This window comes from Mus caroli, unplaced genomic scaffold (assembly GCF_978045245.1).
Source record: "Mus caroli unplaced genomic scaffold, Mus_caroli_1 scaffold_12, whole genome shotgun sequence".
Classification (NCBI taxonomy): Eukaryota; Metazoa; Chordata; class Mammalia; order Rodentia; family Muridae; genus Mus; species Mus caroli.
In genome coordinates, this window is record NW_028227267.1 from 94,660,614 (window position 1) to 94,677,846 (window position 17,233).

The window sequence follows — 17,233 nt, forward strand, 5'->3', positions numbered from 1 at the left end:
AAATTTGGTGGAAATGAGTTCAAATCAACTTCTTGTTGTCTACAGCTTTGCTGCAGGTGGGGTTAAAGGAGGCAGGAAGGAACGTGGTGTTTGAATACATGTCGTCAGGTAGCAGTAAGGAATTTGCATTTCTTGTGGCTGGGCTGAGAAGTTATTCTTTATAGCTATGACTGCCGCCTGAACTATCATCATTTCACCTTATTACACCCTACTGGGTTATCTCCTCTTTGCTCTTGCATGGCCATGAGCTTGTTTATGGGTCTAGCTGCTCCAGTTATGTATCACTAGGAACTAAAATCACCAATAAAATTTCAGTTATCAAAAATAAAATGTCAATGTAAGTCAAACATATCTGGTGGTAAAGTGGGCTATAATCCTTATTGTGCTGGTGATTTTTTGTCAACCTGATACAAAACTAGATAGATCTGAGAAGAAATTTTGGCTGAGAGATATCCTGTGGGGCATTTCCCCGATTAATCAATGATATGGGAAGTTCTACCTCACTGTGTGTAGTGCTACCAGTGGGAAGGTGGTCTGGGTCAGTGTAAGGATTTATGCGGGCTGGTGAGATGGCTCAGTGGGTAAGAGCACCCGACTGCTCTTCCAAATGTCCAGAGTTCAAATCCCAGCAACCACATGGTGGCTCACAACCATCCGTAACGAGGTCTGGCGCCCTCTTCTGGAGTGTCTGAAGACAGCTACAGTGTACTTACATATAATAAATAAATAAATCTTTAAAAAAAAAAAGAATTTATGCAAACCACGAAAAGCCATCTAATAAGCAGCGTTCAATCATGGCTTCTGCATCAGTTCCATATTCCTACCTCGAGTACCAACTTTGACTTCCTTAAATGGTGAACTGTAAGCTCCAGGGTGAAACAAATCCTTTCCTACCTAAGCTGCTTTGGGTCATGCTGTTTATCACAGTGATAGAAATCAAAAACGCACAACAATAAAGCTTATAGTTTTCTTACTTTTTCTTTTGGTTTGGGATTCTTTGTAGTTTTATTTTTATCATCATCAATCATCATCATCATCATCATCATCATCATTATCATCATTGTTTCTGTTCTGTATTGAGACCAAAAATCTATGCTGATCAGGAACTCACTATAAAGACAAGACTAGCCTTAAACTTAGAGCCCTCTTGCTTCAGATTCAGTTGAATACTTAGCATTACAGGCCTGCATCCCCACACCTGGCTAAGCTTGTTTTAACCCTGATACTATCTTATATCATTTAATCTACACATGTTTTCATTCCATGTCCCCATTCTTGTTTCCAAAATAGACCAATGGCCAGGTGTAGACTATAACCTTCTCAAATGCTGACATCTGGAGGAGCTGGGTGATACAGAGACCAGTTTTGAAAATGCCATCAAAGATGAGGAAAACAAATATGGTGGCACCCAAGGTGTGTCAGGTCTGGAAGGCCACCAGAGCACAGAGGTAGGACAGTTCCCAGAGCCTGAAAGAACAGAGACAAGATTTACACGAGCACATTTCCTTGTAAAAACTATGCGGTTTGGGGGCAAAATGAAGTGTCTCCTCATTAAGGCAGCAAGAAGAAAGAAGAAAAATTAAACTTAGGGAAACATTCTACATTGCTTCTTCTCCTGATCTGCAGCTTGCACTAACCATCACCACACACACACACACACACACACACACACACACACACACACACACACAGAGAGAGAGAGGGGGGGGCATGAGAGGCAAATAAAGCAGTTTAAATTCTACTCCCTTAGGAGCAATAACCAATAAGGATGCAGAGTTCATCTGTTCATCGGATGTACATGGAAAATGTCCAGCATGGAACTTAGCAAGTACCAGAGGACCCTAGCCCCTTTTAATTTATTTAATCCTGGTTTGAAACTGGGGACCTCCAATTATTTCTCAAGTTTACAACTATTATGACATATTTTGCTAGCTATAAGAAAGGAGATAAGCCATTCACCTTTCTGTACCCATTTACTCTTCTACATGCAGAAATATCATTACAGTGTACAAACGTCACTCTTCATTCTTCATAAGAGAGGAGCAAACTGGAAAGGATACATCTTCTGTTACATAACTCATTTAACACATTAACGAATCCCTTACAAAATGTCAAGTTCTGCCCTCAGTAGTGAGTATCCAGTAGTGGAAACAGCACAGTTCCCTGTTTTAAAGAATACCATACTAAGCAGAAGACAAAACTGACAGACAAAACAAGATCATTTCAGATATTGGTATGCTAAAGGAACACTGTAACATAATTGGATCAAATGTACTAAAGACAAGAGTTATAGGTGAAGATAGCTAGAGTGGAACAGAAACAGCTCATGTTTACTTCACTGATCTATACAGAATAAGACTAAGGTAAATCCAAGAGAGCCATAAGGGAGACGAATTCCCATGGAAGAAAGAAAAAGACTAACAATAGCAATGACCTACTGCAAAATGTACTAGAGGGTTCTATGAAGCCCAGGCCCTGACCACAGTGCCAGTAAGTCAGAGAGAAGTTATTCTATATTCAAGAGAGTGGCAGCACCCAGCTAAAAATGGTGATATAGTTTTTCAGGTTATGCATTATATGATAACTAAAAAAAATCAAAAATTTATAAAGGAAAAATTAAATGGTTATTAATTTTCCAAACAGTGTATTTTGAAACTGGCCTCAAATTCACTAAATAGCCAAAGATAACCTTGAATATTTAGTTCTACTGTCTCTACCTTCTGGATATTCAGATTACATCATGCTTGGCTTATTCATATGCATGATGGGAAAGCACTCTATCAAGTGAACTCCATATCTATCCCATAGATATGTGGTTTTCAAATAGAAGTCCAACCTAAAAATACTCAACAGTAAAACCTAAAATTATCAACTCACTATCTTTATTCCTCTATATTTTCCATGTAGATAGTGTAGGATTTTAATTTGCTTCCTAAATTTCCTACAAGTATTACACAAGTGGGAACACAAAAGAGAAAAGGGAGATGCATATGGGAACAGAAAAGGTCTTTTTTTTCCATACAAGTAAAAATATTTATATAGATACTCCTCTTTTGCTCAAATATAATGGTAAAGATAGGTTTTCTTGGATTTTTTTTGTTTTTTTGTTTTGTTTTGTTTTGTTTTGTTTTGTTTTGTTTGTTTTGTATTTTTTTGAGACAGGGTTTCTCTGTATAGCCCTGGCTGTCCTGGAATTCACTTTGTAGGCCAGGCTGGCCTTGAACTCAGAAATCTGAGTTTTACTTCTACCTCCCGAGAGCTGGAAGAGTGTACCACCACGCCCAGCTCAGAAAAGGTCTTTTAAGCTTCAATTCTTGAACACTCGTCACAGCATCAACCAAGTCTCCAGTAAAATTTTCAAAGTGCGACCTTCTATGTATGATCCATCAAGAACAGGTTTTAAAGACCTAAGATAAAGCAAAATGAGACAGTAGTTCTTGACATCTGAATCTGTTCAAACCACCCCAGTGGAAGTAGATAGGCCCATCTCCAAGGGGTTAAAAAGTGGGCAAGGTAGATGTCTCTACAGACACGCAGTCTAAGGATGAAATGATGACCCTATTCAAGAGAGTTTATCCACATCTCCAACGTCCTATGTGCTGTGATGCAGTTTCTCTCAACTGTACAAGAATTGAAAAATAAGCGAGAGAAAGTACCCAAGGAGCTGAAGGGGTCTGCAACCCTATAGGTGGAACAATAATATGAACTAACCAGTAACCCTTGAGCTCATGTCTCTAGCTGCATATGTAGCAGAAGATGGCCTAGTGGGCCATCATTGGGAATAGAGGCCCCTTGGTCTTACAAACTTTATATGCCCCAGTACAGGGGAACACCAGGGCCAAGAAGTGGGAGTGGGTGGGTAGGGGAGCAGGGCAGAGGAGGGTATAAAGGAATTTCAGGATAGCATTTGAAATGTAACTGAAGAAAATATCTAATAAAAACTTGAAAAGAAAGCAAAAAAAAAAGAATTGAAAAATAACTTAGTGTTCTCTATGTCTCTAATCCAACTATTGAACAGTTTCCATCCCCATTCAGTTTACAAAGATACTTGATATAGCCATGTGTTTCTTTGAAAAGGAAGGGGATAAAAGGAGATGGTACAGTTTCCGTCTACAATCTGACTCTTTATAGAATTAAATGCCAAAAGCCTGTGAATTTAATTGTAATCCCTTCAGTTCTATATATTCTATTTCTATACAATATTCAACTGTTAATTTTACTTGGAATGCTCCTGTGGCCTGGACATACTTGCTGTCGTTCCTTTTGATGTATTGAGGTGAGCAGAGCAGGATCCAATTTGAGTGAATAGAACTGAGTTTTTCTCCTATGTATAGTCATCAGAAATATTAGGACTCCCAAAAGCTCTTTGCAAGAGGAATTGTCTACTATTTCTCTTGGTAGCTGCCAACCACATGGACTAACAGAGTCTTCTTTTCCTCATTTAAATTTAAGGAAATATATGCAACACAGGAAAGCACAAGCACATTAATAAAGATCTCATTCTAAATTTAATAATGATTTTTTTCTTATCTATTATTAAAATGTTCTCTTAAAGGAACTAATACAGAGTTTGGGAAAAGGTGTTTCTTTTCAATTTGTACTGAATAGCCATACTCACTTCACAAAAGTTCTACAATTCACCGTGGAGAATACTATATAGATAAACAGCTACAATATACTTAAAAACTGGGGCATGGGAGTGTGACATTTTTATATTGTTCACTTCTTCTGTAACACATTTCTCAAATGAAGGCAAAGTGTAAGAAGACCACATTGCTGACATGCCTTTGCTCTTGGACTCTGGTAAATCTCAGATAGTTTCTATACAGCTTGCCCTGCACACTTCCAGAAAATTTCAATGGGTAAAAACAAAACACTCCTTGAGTAAGATTCACTTTTCTAATTTGAGGTGCTCTTGTACAACTCTATGTTATGCAAAGCATATAAAAGGTGGCATATGCTCAATCAAGACTGAATTTAAAATTAACCTGTCACGGTAGACACCACAATCAAAAGAAGGTTAAGATGTAAAGGAGTCAGCATCTCTCAGCTGAAGTAAATGAGTGAGAGGCTACTCTGGCCTATGTGATAGCCATAGGAAAACTAGACAAAGATAAGGTAACAGAACAAACAAAAAGTTAATGACCTTGTTACCCATAATAGAAAAGTTCTACGGAATTGTAAAGAAATTAAATGCTACTTTGGAAAACAATACACTAAACATAAAAAAGAAACAAGGCATTTACATGGTCTATATTTCGTGGTTCCATGCATTTTAAAAATCTTTGGTGACTTTATCTTTGAGAATATATTTTAAAATATAGAAAAGTATGACAACAAAAGTGGTCACTTGCCTTTTTATAATTTCTTGTATGCTGACTAGTACAGAATTTGTAAGAAAAATAAAATAAGGCCGGGCGTGGTGGCACATGCCTTTAATCCCAGCACTCGGGAGGCAGAGGCAGGCGGATTTCTGAGTTCAAGGCCAGCCTGGTCTACAAAGTGAGTTCCAGGACAGCCAGGGCTACACAGAGAAACCCTGTCTCGAAAAACCAAAAAAAAAAAAATAATAATAATAAAATAAAATAAAAAAGAAAAATAAAATAATCAATAATTATTTTTTCTAATTCCATACATATGCATAATCGAATGCAATACTCCTATTAATAAAACTTTCCCTTAGCAAAATAAATAATTAAATAAGAAGAGTACAGAATTATTTGACCCTTTACTTTCAATTTTTAGAATCCAGGTCAGACTTGGATGTGGTTTCATGTACCAAGAAAAGCATTTTGCTTATTTCATGTATTACAATCAAAATCATGTGATGAAATGGTCCTGGATGTTATACTTGTTTCTAAAACATGAAAAATCTTAGAAAGTAATTTAACACATTGTGTTACAGGTATACAGAGGTCACAATAAACACACAGCTAAAGGAGATAGATAGAAGATAAAATTAATTTGCTTTTATGCCTTCAAGAGGGCATTTCAAGCTGAGTTATCACAAACCTTAAAAGTTAAAAAACAAAGTACTTGAAGTGGCAACTAACATATTATACTCACAGTTTAATGATATGAAGTAGTTTGCATCAGTAAACAAATGAAAGCTAAATGATTTGAGTTTGAAAGGCTATTCATTTGGAGGTTTATACTTAAAAAGAGTAAAAAACATTATTGAAATGCATTTCCCTAATTCAAACAAGAATATTTATCAGGATTGATATCAATAATAGCTTAAATTCATGGTATAGACTTCATTAATCTTTTGGATGTCAAGGAGAGATTCCTAACCAATATTTTCATTTTGTGATAGTTGAAAGTTAATCTGTTATTAAATAAATATCATGTAATAAAGCTATGCCATCATGTCATTTTAACATATATAATAAATTTTGTCATGATAGATAGATAGATAGATAGATAGATAGATAGATAGATAGATAGATAGACGAAATGTCTACAGAGCATGCAGAAACTTCCACATATTCTTAAACCTTTATTCCCAGTATGATTTTTCTACTGGCTGCCTACAATTAGCCAAAATCCAATTTCCACACGTTAAATAATTAAGCTTTTTTTATCATATGAATATTGTATATCACTATTAATATTATTTAAAAGAGGAATCAACTTGGGTTCAGAAAAGGATATTCAAGCTTAACTAAGCATTTAAAAATAAACAAACTAAAACACTACCAAAAGGATGAGGAATTTTTCCTAATATTCTGAACACCTCCCTGACGACTGAAAAAGCAGAAGCAATCCAGACATTTGTAATCACAGGATATACAGCGCTATATGCTGTGTATTATATATGCACCAAGAAGGACCCTGTATGGCCAGTATGTAGAAGGGTCTCAATGCATCTGTTCAGAAAGCAAAAGAAATATATGTGCAGGTGAGTAAGAAAAGGGAGAGAAAGCTCGGAGAGAGAAATAGACAGACCATGTAACACCACAGCACATCTGAGTTTTGTCTTTTTTTTTTTTTTTTTTTTTTTTTTACACAGTCAACTAGAATTTCTCTTTGTGTCAAAATATGACTTTTTTATTTTTTTCCTTGTAGATTGAGGCAAACTCTTTGCAGCCATTAAACTATTATTTCAATTACTACTTCAGCAAAAGACTGGGCATAACTCCATGTTAGTTTATACAACTGGAGGGGAGGGGTGCTCCTCAATCAATTTTATCTTTTCTTTCATGAGGCCAGGAAAAGTTATGGGTCTATCCAAGCACATGCAATACCTTGGGCTCTGTAAGGCTAAAGATTGGGATCTTTATTTCATATATTTGTGTATTTCACTAATAGAAGAGCTTTACTGCTATTACATAAACCTTACTTTGATTATATATATATAATATAAGTCTTTATATACATATATATATATATATGTATATATATATATATATATATCCAAAGACTTGGATATATATATATATTTTGGATATATATATATCCAAAGACTTTGCCAGAGAATCAAGCCCTAAGTAAAGAAGTTAATGAAAGAAAGACTTGAAAAAGTTATCATTAATTGAAGTTCACTATTAATTTATTAATTGTATTCATAGTGAAATTGGGAAAATTAAAAGTAAAAAAATTTAAGGAAGAAAAGAAGGCATGGTTTTTAAAGTATTACTAAGTATATGCTTCTTACTGTTCCACCTCTGAGTGCATTTTTAATTAGTATTATAAAACAAGTTTGGAGAGATGGCTCCTCAGTTAGAAGAGATAGACACACTTGCAGAGAACCCAGGTTCAGTTCCCAGCACCCACAATGGACAGCTCACAGACACCTGTAACTCTAGTTCCAAGGATCTGATGACCTCACTGGGTTTTCTGTATTATTTCACTCCTTTCCTCCTCATTTGTTTATAAAATGTGTGCGTTCTATAGCTTTACTTAGAAACTATTCCTATCATATACATTCACCTATATGAGAAAATGTGTGACTAAATAGTGTTGACAAATTTAGAAAGTTATGCATTCTCTCCACAGTCTAATTTTGTGTGGATGATATATAAGTGTGTGTGCACAGTTGCACATGCCTGTGTCAAGACCAGAGGAAGATGTCAGATGTCTTGATTGATCTATCTCTACCCTATTCTCTTGTGATAAGACCCCTCCCTTAACCAAAAGGTAGGCTGGCTGGACACTAAGATTCCAATGACTGCTGGCCTCAATCATAACAATTTGGAGGTTACAGGCACATCTGGCAGAGCCATATTTTACATGGTACTGTAGATTCAAACTCAGGATTTTAGGATTGCACAAGATGACTCCATGGGGTCATCTCCACAGCCATAGATGATTTAATTTTAAAGCTGTTTTGCCCACCACTATATAATAAGTTCTGTGTATATTAGTAATATTAAAATACACTCACAATCACATGTAGGAACTGATCATACTTTAAAATTTGGCTTATTGTGATCAATTTTTCATAAATTCAATAATATACACATAAATCATTTTGTTTCTGGCTTCCTTGATTTAGCAAAATGTTTTCAAATTTCAACTGTTATAGTATCAGTAGGTTTTTTTTTTTTTTTTTTTTTGGCTTTCTCCAAATACTATATCCATTGTATGGATGTATAACATTTTGTTTATCTATTTATCACGTTTTGCTACCGTGGACTATTTTCTTGTTTGGGCTATTATACGTAACATCTTTGTGAATAGTTCAAGGTGAGTCTGGATTCATGTCTGACCACTTTGTTTCAGATTAACACCTAAACTTCAGAGAACGAAAGAAAAGAAAAAAGAAAGAAAGAAAGAAAGAAAGAAAGAAAGAAAGAAAGAAAGAAAGCAAGCAGATAACTTGAATTTATATGTGGAATGTTATTTTACGCTATAATATTTCACCTCTGGGAAATGGCAGATCTGCGGAAAAGCTTCCTGAAGCCCCTACTCTGACATCTGGCAACAGCACAGACAGCTGTACCCACGCACATGTAAAACAAAAACATGGAAAGAATTAACACCCTGAGCCCACTGCCTTTGGCGTGTCAGTACAGATCCCAAATGCTGCATAAAAAACAGACTCTTAAATCATTCATTGAAATGTCACTTTGACTGCCTGACAGTAAATGAAACCTTTATACCAACAAAATCTTACATATAGACTACGTGTATGAATATAAAACATATTCCTCGATTTGATTGTTTTCTTTTGTAATCTGGATTCCTTATGGCATATTTGTGTTTTAAACACTAGCTTTGAGTTCTTTTAAGTGATTTTTAAATACACCAGTGGAAAAAACTTAAAGAACTATTCTAGAGTCAGGATGTTTCCAATGGTTCCCCTCCATCATTCTGTTTCAAATACTCATTGTCTAAGTTATACAAAACGTTTATTTACTGTTAAGTATGGACTCCTGCCATCCCATCCCTTGGGATACTGTCCCCTACAGTAATCATACTGTAAACCTAGGCTCAAAAAAGACAGGTAACCTGACTTTACCTGCATTTCCACACTTGTTCATGGCATGCTTGGAGGTTTGTTGTTTTGGTTTTGGTTCTTTATTTTTCTTTCTTTGAGAGGATACCTCCTTCCTGCTACTATAGCATGTTATAGTTGTTTACTCATGAGAACTTGGTGAGTCAAAACCTGGCCCTTTACATTTAATTGTACCTGCTATTTACATGTATTCTTTATATCTAAAAGTACAAAGTATATTAAAAATACAAAGTAAATACTAAATACATATGTAAGAAAAATAAAATGTATTTAGTTTTATTGAGAGAGAAAGAGAGAGAGAGGGAGAGGAGAGAGAGAGAGAGAGAGAGAGAGAGAGAGAGAGAGAGAGAGAGAGAGAGAGAGAGAGAGAGAGAGAGAGCAAATCCTAGAGAAAAGAAACTGCTTTTTATTTGCCATTTTCTCTTAACACCCAAAAGAGTACTTGACCAGGAAGGCATGCAGAACACATTGACTGCTCAACTGAAGCTAACTGTTGGAATTCTCATTAACTGTAAGTGGGAATAGAGAGCAACAGTAACCTTAAATTTGAATCTATGGATGCTTCACAATTAAACCTGTTCAATGCACCCAGAGATATTTAGATTGTTCTTATACAATGATTTCAAAGAAGGATTGTTATTCTCAATTATTGTCACATGGATAAAGTGCCCTGGTATGCTAGACTTACTGTTGGTGTTCAAAACAAAATTTTCCTATGTAGCCCAGGTTGTTATACAGCTTAGATTTGCTCAGAATTCTCAGGCCTCCTCTCAGCCTCTGGAGTGTTAGGATTAGAGATTGTGTCACTATCCCCACTTAGATTCACTTTTACAATGTGAGTTAGGAGACATTTTATTGGAAATAACAGAATAAAATAGATGAGAAGTTGTTGGATTTCTATTTCAAACTCAAGAAAACAAGTCTACTTATCTTAGGTCACAAGTCCCAACTTTCCCGAACATAGGAAGTTTATAAAAATTCTCTTCTGGGGTGTACAGGCAAGGCTAGATCTATAGCCTACTGATTTGCCACTCGCTAAACCAGATCACCCCTTGTTATATAATGTATTGGCTGCAGGAACTGAAAACTAATCATTACAACATGGGCTTCATTAATTTGCAGAGCTCAGCCTTTGATGCCAAGCTGGCTAAAATAAAATCAACTTGCAACTTAATTGGTAAGGCATCCTTGAGTTCCACACTAAGTTCAAACCCTGAGAAAACATTCACTCAACCAGGAAATGATTCCATAATAGCAGAAGTGCCAGCAGACCCGAAGAATGAAGCTGAGAGCAAGACAGAGAGGACCACATCAAAAGACTGTCAATGTACCATAAAAGAATAAGGTCGTTGACAGAACACTCCTTATTAAGTTTATAAAAACATTGGAGTCACCTTCAATGGGAAAGTGCCCTTTCGTCATTGATAATTTAATGTATGTCACTGATAATAAAACCTCAGACTGTGCCTACCAATTGAAGTAGAGAGAGAAAAGCCGGGGGGGGATCACAAATATGCAATTTATTGGGGTTTTCCAATATAAGGCATAGATTAGATAGAAATTCCTTCCTTAGGGAAATTTTTCTGTTCTTTAGGATAAAAACTGGCAGCTATATTTTAGAGCAACTGCCTTGTATCGGAGCCATTTGCAAAGAATAGTGGTATTAGACTCATTAAATTAACAATCACCTAATAGTATCTGTATTTCATATTACCTGAGATAGCATTTGTTTAACTGTTTGGAGGCTCTGCAACCTAGGGAAGTGAATTAGGGTGGTCTGTCAACACTTACACAATGAGCTGTTATTTTCAGGCTGTCTTTCCTCTATATACTGAACAGGTAGAGTAGGCTCGTGGGGGGAAGCACTAAATATAACACCACTCGCTGATACCACTTGCTCTGCTCTGTCTTCCCAGCTAAATGCTTCTGAAGAAGACTTCATCCCTGAGGATGGCAAAAACCACAGTCCTTCAAAAGTCCTAAGAGGAATCTCAGGCTGACAAGAAGGTATCAGGTAGTGGGAAGATCATGTCTTTAGCTTCTGAGAAACTTACATTTCCTCATGGGAAAATTATGCCCATTATATGTACAGTGTCTACCTCCAAATTTAATGCGGTCTAATTAAGAAAGTAAGTCTGTAAACACTTAAATCTTTAAATTTTTAAAAGGATAAGCTGTACTTTGTAGCGTTAAAACTGTTATTCAAATATGTATTTTGCGCTATGTACAAAAGAAGTAATTTTAGTGTGTTGGAATGTTTGTCACCAGTGTGTTAACTGTCTCAGGGAAGGGTCAGGAGGCACGCTGTGCCTTTTAAGCCACTCATTTCCCTCTTTTTAAATTATTTCTTGTATTTTTGAAATTTTAATATTATGACAACGTTTTCCCTTTCCCTTTCCTCCATCCAAATCCTAGCATATATCCCTCTTGTTGTCTTTCAAGTTCCATCAATTTTCTCTTGACACAGCTCATCCTGAGGAGACAACTCTCTCTCTTCCTGTCTTGGGCCACGTGGTCGCTAATGACTATGGTCAAGGGTCACATCAGTATTTTCTATTCATGAAAGCTACTACTTCCACTGTTGTGACTGCTGTCCTCCTTCGAGTGTTCCTTCTGGTGCTACCCTCCTGTACTGCCTGGCTTTGTGTGTCAACTTGACACAAGCTGGAGTTATCACAGAGAAAGGAGCCTCCCTTGAGGAAATGCCATCATGAGATCCAGCTGTAAGGCATTTTCTCAATTAGTGATCAAGGGGGCAGGGCCCAGCCCATTGTAGGTGGTGCCATCCCTGGGCTGGGTTCTTTAAGAAAGCAAGTTGAGCAAACTAGGGGAAGCAGTTCAGTAAGCAGCACCTTTCCATGGCCTGCACATCAGCTCTTGCTTCCTGCCCTGTGTGAGTTCCTGTCCTTTGTACCTTTGGTGATGAACAGCAATGGGGGAGTATAAGCTGAATAAACCCTTTCCTCTCCAACTTTCTTCTTATTCAAGATGTTTTGTGCAAGAATACAAATTCTGATTAAGACATCTCCCTTATAAAGTTATTTAAATATTGTCCTCTAAAGACCAGGAGTTTATTTACAACATTGAACAGAATTGTCTAATCTGACAGTCAGTATACGCTAACACATGATAGCTAAGAAGTGGCTTTCATTGGGTCCTTAAATACGTTAACTTACACATGTTCAAGAAAATTTCTTCATAGTGGGGTAATTTGAGGAGTTGGGAGGTTGATAAGTCAAATATAATCTGCATTGATAAATCACAACAGAAATGAAAATATAATTAATAATGAGGTTTGGTAATATGTGTGTGTTTAAGTAAGATGTAGCATAGTTTTCTGTGAAAGTTAGTAAAACCCTATTGAGGCACTTACTTTTGGAAGGAGTAATAAAGTGACCTTAATTTTAAAGCCCAATGTGACCAAAGATTTTTTTTGAATGGTTTATAGAAGGGAACATTAACGTAACTAAGTCCTCACAATACTGAAAGTCTGATTTACAAATCCAAACAAAATTTAGTTACTTAGGTTTTTCTAAATACTAAGCTTTAGCTTCTTTGGATTCTAAGCAAGACTTTTGAGTTTGTTCATCCATTATCAGCAAGCCCCCTTCCCCCTGTGCAGGATCCACTATGGTAATAGTTTTTTTCTTCAAAGCCTAATGGTTTGTTTCACATAATCAAAGTACTGTTTACATCACTGTCCTCAGGAGCAACCATTTTGCTTCCCAGAGAGCCGTATGGAACACGCGGATGTCAGAAGTGATAAATCACAATAAGCACATTTGTTTTTCTACCGTAGCCAGGCTACTCAGTGTCACTAACAAAAATATGCCTTGGCATTTGCACTTATCTCCTTTCTATCTGAGAGCATCTAGTAATAAAGATTGCAAAAAGATATCTATGTAAAACACATGGCTATAAGCAACGCTTAGCCACAGGAGGGTTGCTGTGGATTGCGGGGTACTCTTTACCTGGAGATGGGGGAACATACAAGGTGATGCTTTCTACTTGTAAGAAATCAAAACACCTTGACCTTCTCAAACACTTATATTTTATTTCCATAGCAAATAAAAATAGTTCTATAGCCTTGACAGAGGGAGAACTGGTCTAAAAGGTCGGAATCAAATATATGGTTTTTTAAAATGTATTTGTTAAGTGTTTGAGAACTTGATATTCAAGTACTCAAGCTACCAGTGGGAGGTGGAATGAAGATAGCATGAGCTACCATAAAAAACTTGGTATCCTTCGCTTGGCCCTTCATTGCTTGATGTTACATTGGCCTTCACAGCTTGTGTTATTTCAGCCAATGCCAGCTTATAAAAATAAAGTAGTGTGCACCCCCCCCCCCAACTTAAATTCATAATAGCATTGAACTCGCCTGCATATCCAGGTTCCAGTTCATGCAGGAGCATCTTGAGCAGCCGTGGAGAAAGCAAATGGCAAAGAGACCCCGGGAAACCAGCCTGCACCCCTACTTCGGCACATAAAACAAAGAAGAAACAAAGAGAAACTGACAGGTGGAAAATAAACTGAGATGAATTAAAGACCCACAATGTTTAACCGACCAGTCTAATATCCTCCGGGAGACAGAATTCCCTTCACGTTCATCTCTGCTCAGGAAAGTTAACAAGAGAGAGACTATGGGATCTGTGACTCCTTAAGGAAAAAAGAAGAGAAGTCAGACAAACAGCCTGCAAAGCTCCGTTCAGGCCTAGCATGAAGGGAAAAACTGTAAACTCCAATTTATTTACGTTTGGGTCTGGAAAAATAGCATAAAGTACACCCTTAGCAATATTCCCTTACTCTTTCTCTCTCTTCTAATGACTGCTTCTTAGCAATCGGCATTCAGTCCAAAGCTCAAGACGGATGGATAGTCCTTATCTCTGGGTGTGAGCTCAGTTCCTCAGAAACAAACTGACAAGGCAAAGGTGCTAACTTGCGGAACAAAAGCCATTTCAGGGCTAAGACTCCAAAGTATGGCTTCATAAAGAAGTGGAGATCAAATAAGCTTAATTTTGGGTGATAAACTGATGGGGAAAAGCTAAAACCTTCCTTGCCCTCCACACCGGAGGTTCTAAGGTCAAATCAAGAAGGAGACATTTAAGACAGCATCAAATCAAGTTGTTCTTCAAAGTTCCAATGCTATTTCTTCAATTCTTCGGTGTTCTGTCTAATTTAGAGAAATTTTGGTTTCCCTAAGATTTTTAGGATGACATTTTTTTGTTAGCTCTCTTGACATTGAATCTGAAAGATTCAGTAACTATTTATAATTATTTAATAGTAATTATTTAATAGTAATCTAGAAAAATAAATGAACAAGCTAATTTAAGATATACTGTGAAAATTATTCAAGATCCAAAAAACGTAAAACCCTGGCAGTTACTCAATACAGAGTTATTATTACCTCTTAACGTACACTTAATATAAATGTGTGTTTTCTATCAGTGAGTCACTCCCGCTGAAACCAATCCTAACATAACACGTTACATAGAGGGGGCCCCACATTGTTGATGTGTACCTGACACAGAGTTAATTTTCTGATTCTGTAAGAGACCCCCTTCACATGAACAGTTTAATAATCTACCACCAAATAATGATTAATTTTCTACCACTAAGCCACATCCTGAGATTGCTCCCAAATGTTCATTTTAATTTAAGTACTTTCTGATTCATGAACCAGGGGATAACATTCAGCTATAAAAGGTAATCCAATCCTAACAGGGCCTTAACCCCCATAATCTACACTTCAATAGCAGAGAAACTGTAGAGTTTTGAAACTGTAATCAAGATTTTTTTTTCAAACACACACTGGAGCTGTCCTTTGCTCCTGTCTCTTATTAGATTACAATAAAATGACCATGCTCTCTTTATGGTGGGAACAGAGCGACCCTGGGGTGATTTATAATCTTGTGAAACCCTGTCCACACCGCTGACCAGACTTTTTTTTGAGGTCACTATCTGTTTCTTCAACTGATGTCTCCCTGCTGTGATAACACTGTTGGGGAGCTGTCAGCACACAAGAATTTCTCAGGCTATGTATTGTCTTTGAACACATTTCGTGTGTTATTTCTATTGAGAAGCAGTTGTGTGCTGGGTGTTTAGACAGTAAAGGATCTCTCTACAATCTTTGGTCTACATCCTGACAAAAAGAAGACAGCTAAATAGGAATAGATGAAGTGAGCCTCTTATTAATAAAATGATATTTTTTTCTAAATGATTATCACTGCTTTGGAATACAAAGAATAAGTCAACAATTCATTCTTAAAATGAGAATATTGTTGTTACCAATAACAGAATAATTTGACTCCAACATGTTAAATATTGTCTAAAGTATTTGTTAAAATGCCTGGGACTCACACAAACAAACAAACAAAAAAAGCTTTTCCTGTCGCATGGGTGTAAAGAGAGAATCTGTGAGATGACTACATATTAACTTTATATAAAAAATTTCAACGTATAGTCTTGCCAAAAATTCTGTAAATGTGTAAAGTATGTTTGGTTTTAAAAAAGAGGAAATGATACTTAAAACTCAAGTTGACCACCGAGTTAACATTAGATCTTTTTTTATTATTATTATAATAGAATGGGAATTTTTTCAAATGCTTGGCCTTAATTTATTTAAGGTCTCAAAGTAAGACACCTTTTGATACTAGAAAAACATAAATGTTGAGAGCACAGAAGCTGTTGTTGTCGGTGGAATCACATCTATCCTTTTGTTTACTCTCATTTCAATAGTATTCTGTTAAGTTCGGTGAGCAAGCACTGAAACAGTTTCTGTTGATGCGTATATATCTCCTGTGGATTTCATAAAAGCAAGAAGTGTTTTTCCCTTTCCTCAGAGCAAGAAGTCAATTAAGGAAAACAGCCTGACTCCTTTACTCTCTTCCTTCCTTCCTTCCTTCCTCCCTCCGTCCCTCCCTCCCTCCCTCCCTCTCTCTCTCTCTCTCTCTCTCTCTCTCTCTCTCTCTCTCTCTCTCTCTCTCTCTGTTTCTTTCTTCCTGCTTCCTTGCTTACTTCCATCCTTCCTCTCCCTCTTCCTCCCTCCCTCTCTTTCTTCATTTCTTTTTCTTTAAAAGAAAATAAAGTCCATGTGGCTTTTGAAATAATACATAAAATTGTCCATATACCCTTCAGAAAGTTCTTAGAACTATAATGAAAAAAAAAGAAAGAAAGAAAAAAAGTTTTGAGAGCTACAAGTAAAGAAAATATTTTTAAGAAAAAAAAGAACAAGGTTGTAAATGCACTCAGAGCACCTGATCCATCTGTAATACTTGGGTCGGGAATATCAGAAAAGTAGGCCCTCAGTGGTGTCTGTACCACAGACTCACTCAGTGGTCCCTGTACCCTAGAACCGCTGAGTGGTCCCTGTACAGAGGTCACTTTCAACAAGACACAGGGCTGGATTATTTAGGATGCATTATAGTACTCTCCAAGTTTTAGAGATTTTACTTTGTCTTCCTGTTTATAAAACAAAGATCCAAAGTTTCCTTCCTATATCTGAGCAGAAAATATAACCTGAATTTTATTTGATAATATCGTGAATCCAATTTATGCACAATATGAAGTATAATTGGAGTTATAATAAAAGCTATTGACAAGATCAGCATTGAGGTTTGCACACCCATTTGGTAATATATCTTTTTTTTTAAATATCTGTGGATTAGATGAAAATGAGGACATTTAACCTTAACAAGCACAGCTCAGAGTTCCCTTCAGTTCTTTGACTGAGCTATAAAAACTGGGATTTACAAACCTTTAGGTCTTTCAGATTTA

The 17,233-nt window shown here is 36.5% G+C and overlaps 1 protein-coding gene across 2 annotated transcripts in view; it reads right to left on the reverse strand.

Annotated features, from left to right (window-relative positions):
* Dach1 (dachshund family transcription factor 1) overlaps nucleotides 1-17,233 on the reverse strand; it is a 383,574-nt gene that overhangs the window by 336,753 nt on the left and 29,588 nt on the right. The window lies entirely within an intron of this gene.